Raw genomic sequence first — 13835 nt, 5'->3', positions numbered from 1 at the left:
CTGTAAAACTTGGAAAAGCTCTTTACTTGAACAACAGCTTGAAAACATATTCTCCTAAATTTTAATTATTTGGATTTAATGGGATACGTGACATATAATCCCCTTATTTTTGGGTAATTAGAATTTTTGTGGCATATAAACTGAAAATTGATTTTTACCCTCTAATTAGAATTAACTGACCAAGGAATTGGCAGTTAATGAATTTTAAAGGAGACTAGGAAGGTCTAAGGAATTAGGGCCTAGTCACATATAGTTTGCCATGAAATTATATCTTGCATGATTAAATTAGTTAGTAATAAAAATTAATCCGGAAAAATAGATAACTCTGAAACCTTAACTATTTTCTACATATTTTATTCCCAACTCATTGCTGCTTTTGCTTTCTGAAAGTCTAACATTAATGTTTAATGCTTTTGAACTTCCAACACCCTTTTCTGCTTGCCTAACTAATCCTGTCAAATGCTATTGTTGCTTGATCCATCAATCCTCGTGGGATCGACCCTTACTCACGTAAGGTATTACTTGGTACGACCCGGTGCACTTGCCGGTTAGTAAGTGTGGGTTATAAAATCCGCATCAAGTTTTTGGCGCCGTTGCCGGGGATTGATTGTGATTAACAACTATTAGTTGTTTGATTGTTTAGATTAGGCGTTTTATTTTTAATTTTATTTAAATTTTATTTTAAATATTTTCTAAAAAATTTTAATTTTAATTTTTTTATTTCGCTATTTATTTATTTTTCCCTTTTTCCATTTTTTTCCTTTCGTTTCCTGTTTCTTTTTTTTATTTTACTTCTTTTTATTTTATTTTTTCCCTTTTTCAAAAAAAAAATTACGTTCTTCTTTTTATTTTTTTATATTTATTTTCAGTTTGTTTTTTTTTTTAAAAAAATTCAAAAAAAAATATTTTCGAAATTTTTTATTTAAATAAATAGGACCAATATTTCTCTTAATTTTTGAAATTAAGTTTGGTGTTGACTATTTATTATTTTTTTCTTTTTATTTTATTCAATATTTATACCTCTTTACACAGGTTACCTCACTGGGAATTCTCTACACTCTGACGTAGAGATTCCCACTCTTTCTTGTTTTCTGTTTGTTTATGCGCAGGAACAGAGACAAAGAACATCTCTTAGAGTTTGATCCTAAACCTGAAAGGACTTTCAGGCGGCGTTTACAACAAGCAAGACTTTGCAAGGCTGCAGAATCCACTATGGCAAATAATAATGCTAATGCCAATGTGGTAAATCCGAATGGGGATGATCAACAGAGGAGAGTGCTTGGCTCTTATTCTGCCCCTACTGCGGATCTTTATGGAAAAAGTATTGTGGTGCCTCCTATAAATGCAAACAACTTTGAGTTGAAGCCACAATTGGTCACCTTGGTGCAACAAAATTGCCAGTATCATGGACTTCCTCATGAAGATCCAAATCAGTTCATATCTGATTTTCTGTAGATATGTGATACTGTAAAGACAAATGGAGTGAATCCAGAGGTGTACAGACTCATGCTTTTTCTGTTTGCTCTGAGGGATAAAGCAAAGCTATGGCTAGATTCCCAACCAAAGGAGAGTTTGGATACTTGGGACAAGGTTGTTACTGAGTTTCTCACAAAATTTTTCCCACCTAAGAAGCTGACTAAGCTTGGGTTGGAGGTTCAGACCTTCAGACAGAAGGATGGTGAAACTCTGTATGAAGCTTGGGAGAGATACAAGCTACTGACTAGGCAATGCCCTCCAGACATGTTCTCCAAATGGACCCAACTGGATATCTTTTATGAAGCCTTGGGTGAGATGTCCAAGATGAGCCTAGACACTTCTGCAGGCGGTTCATTGCACAAGAAGAAGACACCAGAGGAGACTATTGAGCTGATTGAATTGGTTGCAAGCAACCAATATTTATACTCATCTAACAGGAATCCTGTGAACTCTGAGACTCCTCAGAAGAGAGGCGTGTTGGAAGTAGAAGCTGTTAATGCTCTTCTTGCTCAGAACAAGCTGATGTCTCAGCAAATAAATTTACTTACTCAACAGATGGGTGGCATGCAAGTCTCAGCTATCAACACCCAAAATCCAACACAGGAAGTCTCTTATGACAAGGCAGGTAATTTTATCCAAAATGATAATTATGATTATGCTCAACCTTCTTCTGAACAGGTGAATTACATGGGGAGTGGTCCTAAAAATCCCGACAATGATCCATATTCTAAGACATACAATCAGGGGTGGAGGAATCACCCAAAGTTTGGATGGAGGGATCAACCTCAGAGACCTCAGAACTTCAACAATAATCTTCAGGGCGGTTTCCAAAAGAACAATGATTTGGAAGCAATATTGACAGGTTTTAGACAGGAAACCAGAGCATCCATCAAGAACCTGGAGATTCAAATGGGTCAAATAGCCACCAGAGTTAATGAAATTGATCAGAGGACTACTCAGAGCCTTCCTAGTAACACAATTCCAAATCCAAGAGAGGAATGCAAAGCTATCTCCGTGATAAGTGGACAAGTGGCAAGTACGGAAGCACAAGTAATGCAGGAAACTAGAGCCTCCATTAGAAATTTAGAGGTGCTAGTGGGCCAACTGAGCAAGCAAATACTTGAGAGGCCTGCAAGTACATTTCAAGGTGATACAGTGGTGAACCCAGGAGATGATTGCAAGGTTATTCAATTGAGAAGTGGTAAAGTAGCTGGCTTTGAGACCAAGGCCAATGAAGAGCTAGTTGAAAAGGAAGATCCGGAAGAGAAGAAGGAAGAAGAAGAGCACGCCCCTCCAAAGCGTGCAGACAACCCTTTCCCAGACTCTCTTGACACTTATCCTACACTGCCAAAGGCTCCTGAGTACAAGCCTAAGATGCCATATCCTCAGAGACTTCAAAAGGAGACCAAGGACAAGCAGTTCTCAAAGTTCTTGGAAATCTTCAGAAAGTTACAAATCAATATTCCTTTTGCTGAGGTCTTGGAGCAAATGCCTATCTATGTCAAGTTCATGAAGGAGCTGTTGTCAAAGAAAAAGTGTTTAAAGGGAGATGAGACAGTAGTCCTGACTAAGGAATGTAGTGCTGTAATTCAGAATAACTTGCCAAGGAAGATGCCAGATCCAAGGAGCTTTCAAATTCCATGCACCATTGGGAGCACAACCTTTGAGAAAGCCCTATGTGATCTGGGGGTAAGCATAAATCTAATGCCCCTATCTGTGATGAAGAAGCTGCAAATCCAAGAAGCACAACCCACAAAGATAGCATTACAGATGGCAGATAAATCTATGAAGCATACATACGGATTAGTGGAGAATATCTTGGTCAAAGTGGGTAAGTTCTTCCTCCCAGCAGACTTTGTGATTCTGGACACAGGGGAGGATGAGAATGCCTCTATAATTCTAGGAAAACCATTTCTTGCCACTGGAAGAGCTCTGATTGATGTAGAAGTGGGTGAATTAGTACTTAGAGTGCATAATGAGCATCTGGTCTTTCATGTCTTCAAAGATATACATCCAACAGGTGAAGAAGAGCTGTGCATGTAGGCAGAGCTTATTGATCCAAACCTTCAAAAACCTCCTGATGATACACAGCAGGATCTGCAACTCAAACCTCCCTTGGTAACAGTCAATAAAATTCCTCCTGACATCAAACTTAAGTATGGTGTTGGGAATGCATCATCTACCAAGGAAGAGTTTCCCAAAAAGAAGAAAGTACCAAGAGGATGGAGAAACAAAAAGATCCCCACTGAAGGTTTCTCCCCAGGAATGAAGGTAGTATTGACCAGCAATCCAGCATGGGTTTATTCAGTAATCAGAATCCTCTCTCTGGAGCATATTGAGCTACGTTATGGAGACACAGGAAAGAAGTTCAAAGTAAGGGGTGAAGAGCTGAGCCCCTATGATCCTCCTCCTTAGAGGAGCTGACCGTCAAGCTAAAGACGATAAAGAAGCGCTTGTCGGGAGGCAACGCGATAATTTCGTATCCTTAGCTATTTTTCATTGTAGTAGTTTTCTTATTTAATTTTTATTAAGTTCTTTCTAATATTCTGACCATGCAGCTATCTTATCTCAGGAACCGAACACCTCAAGCTATATTTCAAAAAAAAAAAAAAATGCACACACGACGCGAAAGCGTCGCTGACGCGTTCGCGTCAGATGGATGTGTGTGAAAAATAAATTTGATAGAGAGTTGCGCGGGAGTGGCGCGAGAATGGAGCCTTTCGCACAAACAAGCCCACGCGTTCGCGTCGCTTGTGATTTTTCGCCATCCACGCGGCCGCGTCACTGACGCGGACGCGTGACCTGCGAAATCAACGTAAAAGAGTGTTTAGGAAGAGAGTTGTGCTGGCTTGGGGCAAGAGTTGTGCTAAACGCACAGAATTGGTCACGCGGACGCGTGATCGATCCGATCGCGTCGATTGCACAAACGGCCATCCACGTGTTAGCGTGACCGACGCTATCGCGTCGTATGAAAATAGGCATCCCAAGCCATGCGAGCAGAAAGTGGCGTGGGCACGTTGCTGGCTTCGCGCGAATAGCATAAAATCAAGGGCACGCGATCACGTGCTTGACGCTTCCGCGTCGTTTTGGAAAGGTGCGACCCACGCGACCGCGTGCTTCACGCATTCGCATCGCCTGCGCCACACTAGTTCGCCGCCAAGTTTTCTTTTTCTTTATCTCCCAATCCTAATTCTCTTTTATTCTTTTATCCTTTTATTTTTTTCTCCTCATAATATTTGTCCCTTCTATTTTCAGTTCTTATTTGCTTGAGGACAAGCAAACCTTTAAGTTTGGTGTTGATGCTGTGCTTATTGGTTTTTTGGCACAAAAGGGAGGCGAATCATCTTAATTAAGGAGCACAACTTGAAGAATAAAATGACAGTTAGGATAACTAAGGTAGCATTCGGAGGGATTTGATGAAGTTTCTGCAGAGAAAAAGAAGAAATCAAAGAGATGACCAGCGAAGACCGACGCGGACGCATGGCACACGCGACCGCGCGGAATGGAGAAATCGCAATGACGCGATCGCGTGCTTGACGCGAACGCGTGGACTGGAATATGCACAATTGACGCGAATGCGTGGACGATGCGGACGCGTCACATGCGCAATCTGCAAAAATACAAATGACGCTGGTTACGAATTTTGGGCTGTTTTTACCCACTTTCCAGCCCAGAAAACACGTATTAGAAGCTGCAGAATGGACAAATCATGTGGTCCCCAACCATCAACTGAAGATCTGTTAATTAATTTGAATTTAAATTCGAATATTATCTTTTAGGAAAAGGTATTATTTTTAATTTTTGATTTTAAACCTATTAGGATTAGTAATAAATAGAAATTCTGTACATTTAGACAGGTACGAGATTGTTACCACAATCCTTATTTTCTACTCTGAACCATGAGCAACTAATCCTCCATTGTTAAGGTTAGGAGCTCTGTCTATTTGTAATGGATTAATTCGTTTGATCTTTCTAATTTATTCCATGCTTTGATTTATATTTCAATCATTGTTTTCGCTCTTTATTTTATGAACATGGGTGGAACGGAAGTATGACCCACGTTCTAATTGAGTTCCTGTAAAACTTGGAAAAGCTCTTTACTTGAACAACAGCTTGAAAACATATTCTCCTAAATTTTAATTATTTGGATTTAATGGGATACGTGACATATAATCCCCTTATTTTTGGGTAATTAGAATTTTTGTGGCATATAAACTGAAAAATGATTTTTACCCTCTAATTGGAATTAACTGACCAAAGAATTGTAAGTTAATGAATTTTAGAGGAGACTAGGAAGGTCTAAGGAATTAGGGCCTAGTCACATATAGTTTGCCATGAAATTATATCTTGCATGATTAAATTAGTTAGTAATAAAAATTTATCTAGAAAAATAGATAACTCTGAAACCTTAACTATTTTCTACATATTTTATTCCCAACTCATTGCTGCTTTTGCTTTCTGAAAGTCTAACATTAATGTTTAATGCTTTTAAACTTCCAACACCCTTTTCTGCTTGCCTAACTAATCATGTCAAATGCTATTGTTGCTTGATCCATCAATCCTCGTGGGATCGACCCTTACTCACGTAAGGTATTACTTGGTATGACCCGGTGCACTTGCTGGTTAGTAAGTGTGGGTTATAAAATCCGCATCAAGTTTTTGGCACCGTTGCCGGGGATTGATTGTGATTAACAACTATTAGTTGTTTGATTGCTTAGATTAGGCGTTTTATTTTTAATTTTATTTAAATTTTATTTTAAATATTTTCTAAAAAATTTTAATTTTAATTTTTTTTATTTCGCTATTTGTTTATTTTTTCCCTTTTTTCCATTTTTTTCCTTTCGTTTCCTGTTTCTTTTTTTTATTTTACTTCTTTTTATTTTCATTTTTTTCCTTTTAAAAAAAAATTTACGTTCTTCTTTTTATTTTTATTTTTATTTTCAGTTTGTTTTTTCTAAAAAAAATTCAAAAAAAATATTTTCGAAATTTTTTATTTAAATAAATAGGACCAATATTTCTCTTAATTTCTGAAATTAAGTTTGGTGTTGACTATTTATTATTTTTCTTCTTTTTATTTTATTCAATATTTTTACCTCTTTACACAAGTTACCTCACTGGGAATTCTCTACACTCAGACGTAGAGATTCCCACTCTTTCTTGTTTTCTGTTTGTTTATGCGCAGGAACAGAGACAAAGAACATCTCTTAGACTTTGATCCTGAACCTGAAAGGACTTTTAGGCGGCGTTTACAACAAGCAAGACTTTGCAAGGCTGCAGAATCCACTATGGCAAATAATAATGCTAATGCCAATGTGGTAAATCCGAATGGGGATGATCAACAGAGGAGAGTGCTTGGCTCTTATTCTGCCCCTACTGTGGATCTTTATGGAAAAAGTATTGTGGTGCCTCCTATAAATGCAAACAACTTTGAGTTGAAGCCACAATTGGTCACCTTGGTGCAACAAAATTGCCAGTATCATGGACTTCCTCATGAAGATCCAAATCAGTTCATATCTAATTTTCTGCAGATATGTGATACTGTGAAGACAAATGGAGTGAATCCAGAGGTGTACAGACTCATGCTTTTTCCGTTTGCTCTGAGGGATAAAGCAAAGCTATGGCTAGATTTCCAACCAAAGGAGAGTTTGGATACTTGGGACAAGGTTGTTACTGAGTTTCTCACAAAATTTTTCCCACCTAAGAAGTTGACTAAGCTTAGGTTGGAGGTTTAGACCTTCAGACAGAAGGATGGTGAAACTCTGTATGAAGCTTGGGAGAGATACAAGCTACTGACTAGGCAATGCCCTCCAGACATATTCTCCAAATGGACCTGGTGGACGAAATTGTGATCATATGTTCTTTATACTTTGATGATGTTTACTCTTAGGGCACTGTTTATTTTCTTTACTTGAATTCACAACTCCGTTCAACTAACCAGCAAGTGTACTGGGTCGTCCAAGTAATAAACCTTACGTGAGTAAGGGTCGAATCCACAGAGATTGTTGGTATGAAGCAAGCTATGGTCATCTTGTAGATCTCAGTCAGGCGAATTAAACATTATTTATGGGTTCGATGATAGGAATAATAAAATAGAAAATAAATAATAAAAAGGATAGAAATACTTATGTAGATTCATTGGTAGGAATTTCAGATAAGCGGAATGGAGGTGCTGTAGAGCTCACGGACGCCTGCTCTCCTATTCCTTCTACTCAATCCTTCTTACTCCTTTCCATGGCAAGCCTTGTATAGGGGTTCACCATCAACTGTGGCTACTTTCGATCCTCTCGGGGAAATATCCTATGCGGCTGTCACTCGCACAGCTAACCAGTCTGGAGGCATCACCCATGGCTGATGGCTACATCCCATCCTCGCAGTGAAAGCTAATGCTCACGCACTCTGTCACAGTACGGCCAATCACCGGTTGGTTCCCTCCCCTACTGGAATAGAATCCATTGATTCTTTTGCGTTGTCACTACGCCCAGCAGGTTACAAGTTTGAAGCACGTCACAGTCATTCATTACCGAAATCCTACTTGGACACCACAGACAAGGTAGACTTTCCGGATTCCCAGGATCCTACTCGGAACACCACAGACAAGGTTGGACTTTCCGGATCCTCATAAATGCCGCCATCTATCTAGCTTATACCACGAAGATTCTGTTGGGGAATCTAAGAGATACACATTCAAGCTCTGTTGCATGTAGAACGGAAGTGGTTGTCAATCACGCGCGTTCATCAGTGAGAATGATGATGAGGGTTATTTACTCATCACATTCATCATGTTCTTGGGTGCGAATGAATATCTTGGAATAAGAATAAGATAGAGACCGAATAAGAGAAAATAGAACTTCATTAATACTTGAGGTACAGCAGAGCTCCACACCCTTAATCTATGGTGTGCAGAAACTCCACCGTTGAAAATACATAAGCAAAAGAGGTTCAGGCATGGCCGAATGGCCAGCCCTCTCCTAACGTGATCAATGATCTCCTAAGATGAAGAATAAACAAAAACTGAGACCAAAGATCCCTAATACATTAGTAAATCATCCTATTTATAATAAACTAGCTCCTAGGGTTTACATGAGTAAGTAATTGATGCATAAATCCACTTCCGGGGCCCACTTGGTGTGTGTTTGGGCTGAGCTTGATCAATACACGAGCTAAGGCTTCTCTTGGAGTTGAACTCCGAGTTATGACGTGTTTTGGGCGTTCAACTCCGGATCATGACGTTTTTCTGGCGTTTAACTCCAGACAGCAGCATGAACTTGGCGTTCAACGCCAAGTTACGTCGTCATTCTTCGAATAAAGTATGGACTATTATATATTGCTGGAAAGCCCTGGATGTCTACTTTCCAACGCCGTTGAGAGCGCGCCAATTGGAGTTCTGTAGCTCCAGAAAATCCATTTCGAGTGCAGGGAGGTCAGAATCCAACAGCATCAGCAGTCCTTTTGTCAGCCTTTTTCAGAGTTTTGCTCAAATCCCTCAATTTCAGCCAGAATTTACCTGAAATCACAGAAAAACACACAAACTCATAGTAAAGTCCAGAAATGTGAATTTAACATAAAAACTAATGAAAACATCCCTAAAAGTAGCTTGAACTTACTAAAAACTATGTAAAAACAATGCCAAAAAGCGTATAAATTATCCGCTCATCACAACACCAAACTTAAATTGTTGCTTGTCCCCAAGCAACTGAAAATCAAATAGGATAAAAAGAAGAGAATATACTATAAATTCAGAAATATCAATGAATATTAATTATAATTACATGAGCGGGACTTGTAGCTTTTTGCTTCTGAATAGTTTTGGCATCTCACTTTTTCCTTTGAAGTTTAGAATGATTGGCTTCTCTAGGAACTTAGAATTTCGGATAGTGTTATTGATTCTCCTAGTTAAGTATGTTGATTCTTGAACACAGCTACTTATGAGTCTTGGCCGTGGCCCTAAGCACTTTGTTTTCCAGTATTACCACCGGATACATAAATGCCACAGACACATAACTGGGTGAACCTTTTCAGATTGTGACTTAGCTTTGCTAAAGTCCCCAGTTAGTGGTGTCCAGAGCTCTTAAGCACACTCTTTTGCCTTGGATCACGACTTTAACCACTTAGTCTCAAGCTTTTTGCTTGGACCTTCATGACACAAGCACATGGTTAGGGACAGCTTGATTTAGCCGCTTAGGCCTGGATTTAATTTCCTTGGGCCCTCCTATCCATTGATGCTCAAAGCCTTGGATCCTTTTTACCCTTGCCTTTTGGTTTTAAGGGCTATTGGCTTTTTCTATTGCTCCTTCTTTTTCTATATACTCTTTTTAGCCATTTTTTTTTCACTGCTTTTTCTTGCTTCAAGAATCAATTTCATGATTTTTCAGATCATCAATAACATTTCTCTTTGTTCATCATTCTTTCAAGAACCAACAATTTTAACACTCATAAACAACAATATCCAAAGATATATGCACTGTTCAATCATTCATTCAGAAAACAAAAGCATTGTCACCACATCAATATAATTAAACTAAATTCAATAATAATTTCGAAAATTATGTACTTCTTATTCTTTTGAATTAAAACATTTTTCTTTTAAGAGAGGTGAAGGATTAATGGAATTTATTCATAGCTTTAAGGCATGGTTACATACTAATGATCATGAAATAAAGACACAAAACATAGATAAACACCATAATTAAAAACCGAAAACAGAAAGAAATAAAAACAAGGAATGAATCCACCTGAGTGAAGGTGGCGCCTTCTTGAAGGTCCAATGGTGCTTTTTGAGCTCCTTTATGTCTCTTCCTTGCCTTTGTTGCTCCTCCCTCATTGCTCTTTGATCTTTTCTTATTTCTTGGAGAATGATGGAGTGCTCATGATGTTCCACCCTTAGTTGCTTCCAATATTTGTGTGGAGGACAACTTATCCCCTGAGGTATCTTAGGGATCTCTTGATTTGCAGCCACATGTTCTACCACTGAGCTATGACGGCTTATATTTTTAGTCTTTCCATCTCCCATGACTCAGAGGTGGAAGCTTTTTGTCTTCCCTTTTAGGTTTCTCTGGCCTTAGGTGCCATTAATGGTAATGGAAAAGCAAAAAAGCTATGCTTTTACCACACCAAACTTAAAATATTGCTCGCCCTCGAGCAAAAGAAGAAGAAAGAAGAGAAGAAGAAGAAGAAGAAGAAAAATGGAGGTGAGTGAGGGGAGATGGATTCTGCTATATGGGTGGGATTGGGTGGGAAAGAATTTTGAATTTTGAAGGTGAGTGGGGTTTATGGGAAAGGGTGAGTGGTGAATGAAAAACAGAAGGGATGACCATGAATGGGGAGAGAGAGGGCGAGGTAGGTGGGGATCCTGTGAGGTTCACAGATCCTGAGGTGATCCTGTGGGGGTCCACAGATCCTGAGGTGTCAAGGAATTCCATCCTTGCACCAAATAGGCATGTAAAATGCCTTCGTGCATCATTCTGGCGTTTAAACGCCCATTGGTGCACATTCTGGGCGTTCAACGCCCATGTAATGCATGTTTCTGGCGTTGAACGCCAGTTTCATGCTTGTTCCTGGCGTTCAGCGCCAGTTTGTCCTCTCTGTGCACCATCCTGGCGCTTAACGCCAGGTTGTTGCTTGTTTTGGGCGTTTAGCGCCAGAATGGTGCTCTGTTCTGGCGTTGAACGCCGGCCAGATGCACCTTCTGGGCGTTGAACGCCAGCCCGTGCGTCCTCCAGGGTGAAAAAATTTTTTTCTTCTGTTTTTGACTCTGTTTTTAATTTTTTTGATTTTTTCGTGACTCTTCATGATCATGTACCTAATAAAACACAAAAATAACAAAGAAACAAAATAAAATAAATTTAGATAAATAAAATTGGGTTGCCTCCCAACAAGCGCTTCTTTAATGTCAATAGCTTGACAGTGGCTCTCATGGAACCACAAGGTGATCAGGTCAATTTAAGTGTGGTATTCCCAACACCAAACTTAGAGTTTGGATATGGGGTTTGGACACCAAACTTAGAGTTTGGTTGTGGCTTCACAACACCAAACTTAGAGTTTGACTGTGTGGGCTCTTCTTGACTCTGAACTGAGAGAAGCTCTTCATGCTTACTCTCTTTTGTCACAGAGGGATGGCCATGTGCCTGAAACACAAGGTAGTCCCCATTCAATTGAAGGACTAACTCACCTCTGTTGACATCTATCACAGCTCCTGCTGTGGCTAGGAAAGGTCTTCCTAGGATGATGCATTCATCATCTTCCTTCCTAGTGTCTAGGATTATGAAATCAGTAGGGATGTAAAGGCCTTCAACCCTTACTAGCACGTCCTCTACTATTCCATAAGCTTGTCTTATGGACTTATCTGCCAATTGTAATGAGAACAAGGCAGGTTGTACCTCAATGATTCCCAGCTTCTCCATTACAGAGAGTGGCATAAGATTTATCCCTGACCCAAGATCACATAGAGCTTTTTCAAAGCTCATGGTGCCAATGGTGCAAGGTATTAAGAACTTGCCAGGATCTTGTTTCTTTTGAGGTAGAGTTCTCTGAATCCAAGTATCTAGTTCACTAATGAGCAAGGGAGGTTCACTTTCCCAGGTCTCATTACCAAACAGCTTGGCATTCAGCTTCATGATAGCTCCCAAGTATTGAGCAGCTTGCTCTCCAGTCACATCTTCATTCTCTTCAGAGGATGAATATTCTTCAGAGCTCATGAATGGCAGAAGGAGATTTAAAGGAATCTCTATGGTCTCTAGATGAGCCTCATATTCCTCAGGATCCTTAATAGGAAACTCCTTCTTGCTTGAGGAACGTCCCAGGAGGTCTTCCTCACTGGGATTTTCGTCCTCCTCCTCCTTGGTGCATTCGGCCACTTTGATTAAATCAATGGCCTTGCACTCTCCTTTTGGATTTTCTTCTGTATTGCTTGGGAGAGTACTGGGAGGAGTGTCAATGACTTTCTTACTCAGCTGGCCCACTTGTGCCTCCAGATTTCTAATGGAGGATCTTGTTTCATTCATGAAACTGAAAGTGGCCTTTGACAGATCAGAGACTATATTGGCTAAATTAGAATTGTTTTGTTCAGAATTCTCTGTCTGTTGCTGAGAAGATGATGGATACGGCTTACTATTATTCAGCCTATTATGTCCACCATTGTTAAAACCTTGTTGAGGTTTTTGTTGATCCTTCCAGGAGAGATTTGGATGATTTCTCCATGATGAGTTATAGGTGTTTCCATAAGGTTCACCCATGTAATTAACCTCTGCCATGGCAGGGTTCTCAGGATCATAAGCTTCTTCAGAAGCTGCCTCTCTAGCACTGTTGGATGCATGTTGCAATCCATTCAGATTTTGAGAGATCATGTTGACCTGTTGAGTCAACACTTTGTTCTGAGCCAATATGGCATTCAGAGCATCAATTTCAAGAACTCCTTTCTTCTGAGGTACCCCATTGTTCACGGAATTCCTCTCAGAAGTATACATGAACTGGTTGTTTGCAACCATGTCAATGAGTTCTTGAGCCTCTCCAGGCGTTTTCTTCAGGTGAATAGATCCACCTGCAGAATGGTCCAATGACATTTTCGAAAATTTAGAGAGACCATAATAGAAGATATCCAATATGGTCCATTCTGAAAACATGTCAGATGGACATCTTTTGGTCAACTGCTTGTATCTTTCCCAAGCTTCATAGAGGGATTCACCATCTTTTTGTTTGAAGGTTTGAACATCCACTCTCAGCTTGCTCAGCTTTTGAGGAGGAAAGAATTTATCCAAGAAGGCAGTGACCAGCTTATCCCAAGAGTCCAGGCTATCCTTGGGTTGTGAATCCAACCATACTCTAGCTCTGTCTCTTACAGCAAAAGGGAAAAGCATGAGTCTGTAGACTTCAGGATCAACTCCATTTGTCTTTACAGTCTCACAGATTTGCAAGAACTCAGTTAAAAACTGGTAAGGATCTTCAGATGGAAGTCCATAAAACTTGCAGTTTTGTTGCATTAAAGCAACTAGTTGAGGCTTAAGCTCAAAGTTATTGGCTCCAATGGCAGGAATAGAGATGCTTCTTCCATCAAACTTGGACGTTGGCTTTGTGAAGTCACCAAGCATTCTCCTTTCACTATTATTATTATTTCCGTCTGCCATCTCTTTCTTTTGTTCGAAAATTTCAAGAAGGTCTCTTCTGGATTGTTGTAATTTAGCTTCTTTTAATTTTCTTTTCAGAGTCCTTTCAGGTTCTGGATCAATTTCAACAAGAGTGCCTTTATTCCTGTTCCTGCTCATATGAAAGAGAAGAAAACAAGAAAAGAAAAAGGAATCCTCTATGTCACGGTATAGAGATTCCTTTATGTTAGTAGAAGAAGAAAGGGGTAGAAGAAGAGGGGG

General features: G+C 39.6%; 2 non-coding genes across 2 annotated transcripts; one reads left to right on the top strand and one right to left on the bottom strand.

Annotated features, from left to right (window-relative positions):
* Positions 1 to 7187: 7187 nt before the first annotated feature.
* LOC130953337 (small nucleolar RNA R71) lies at positions 7188 to 7294 on the bottom strand. Its single transcript, XR_009075508.1, has one exon. It is a non-coding gene; the product is annotated as a small nucleolar RNA R71 (small nucleolar RNA).
* A 5798-nt stretch (positions 7295 to 13092) lies between these two features.
* LOC130952497 (small nucleolar RNA R71) lies at positions 13093 to 13196 on the top strand. Its single transcript, XR_009074677.1, has one exon. It is a non-coding gene; the product is annotated as a small nucleolar RNA R71 (small nucleolar RNA).
* Positions 13197 to 13835: the final 639 nt, after the last annotated feature.

The sequence above is a fragment of the Arachis stenosperma genome, chromosome 9, assembly GCF_014773155.1.
Source record: "Arachis stenosperma cultivar V10309 chromosome 9, arast.V10309.gnm1.PFL2, whole genome shotgun sequence".
Classification (NCBI taxonomy): Eukaryota; Viridiplantae; Streptophyta; class Magnoliopsida; order Fabales; family Fabaceae; genus Arachis; species Arachis stenosperma.
This window is presented reverse-complemented; position numbering and strand designations above follow the sequence as displayed.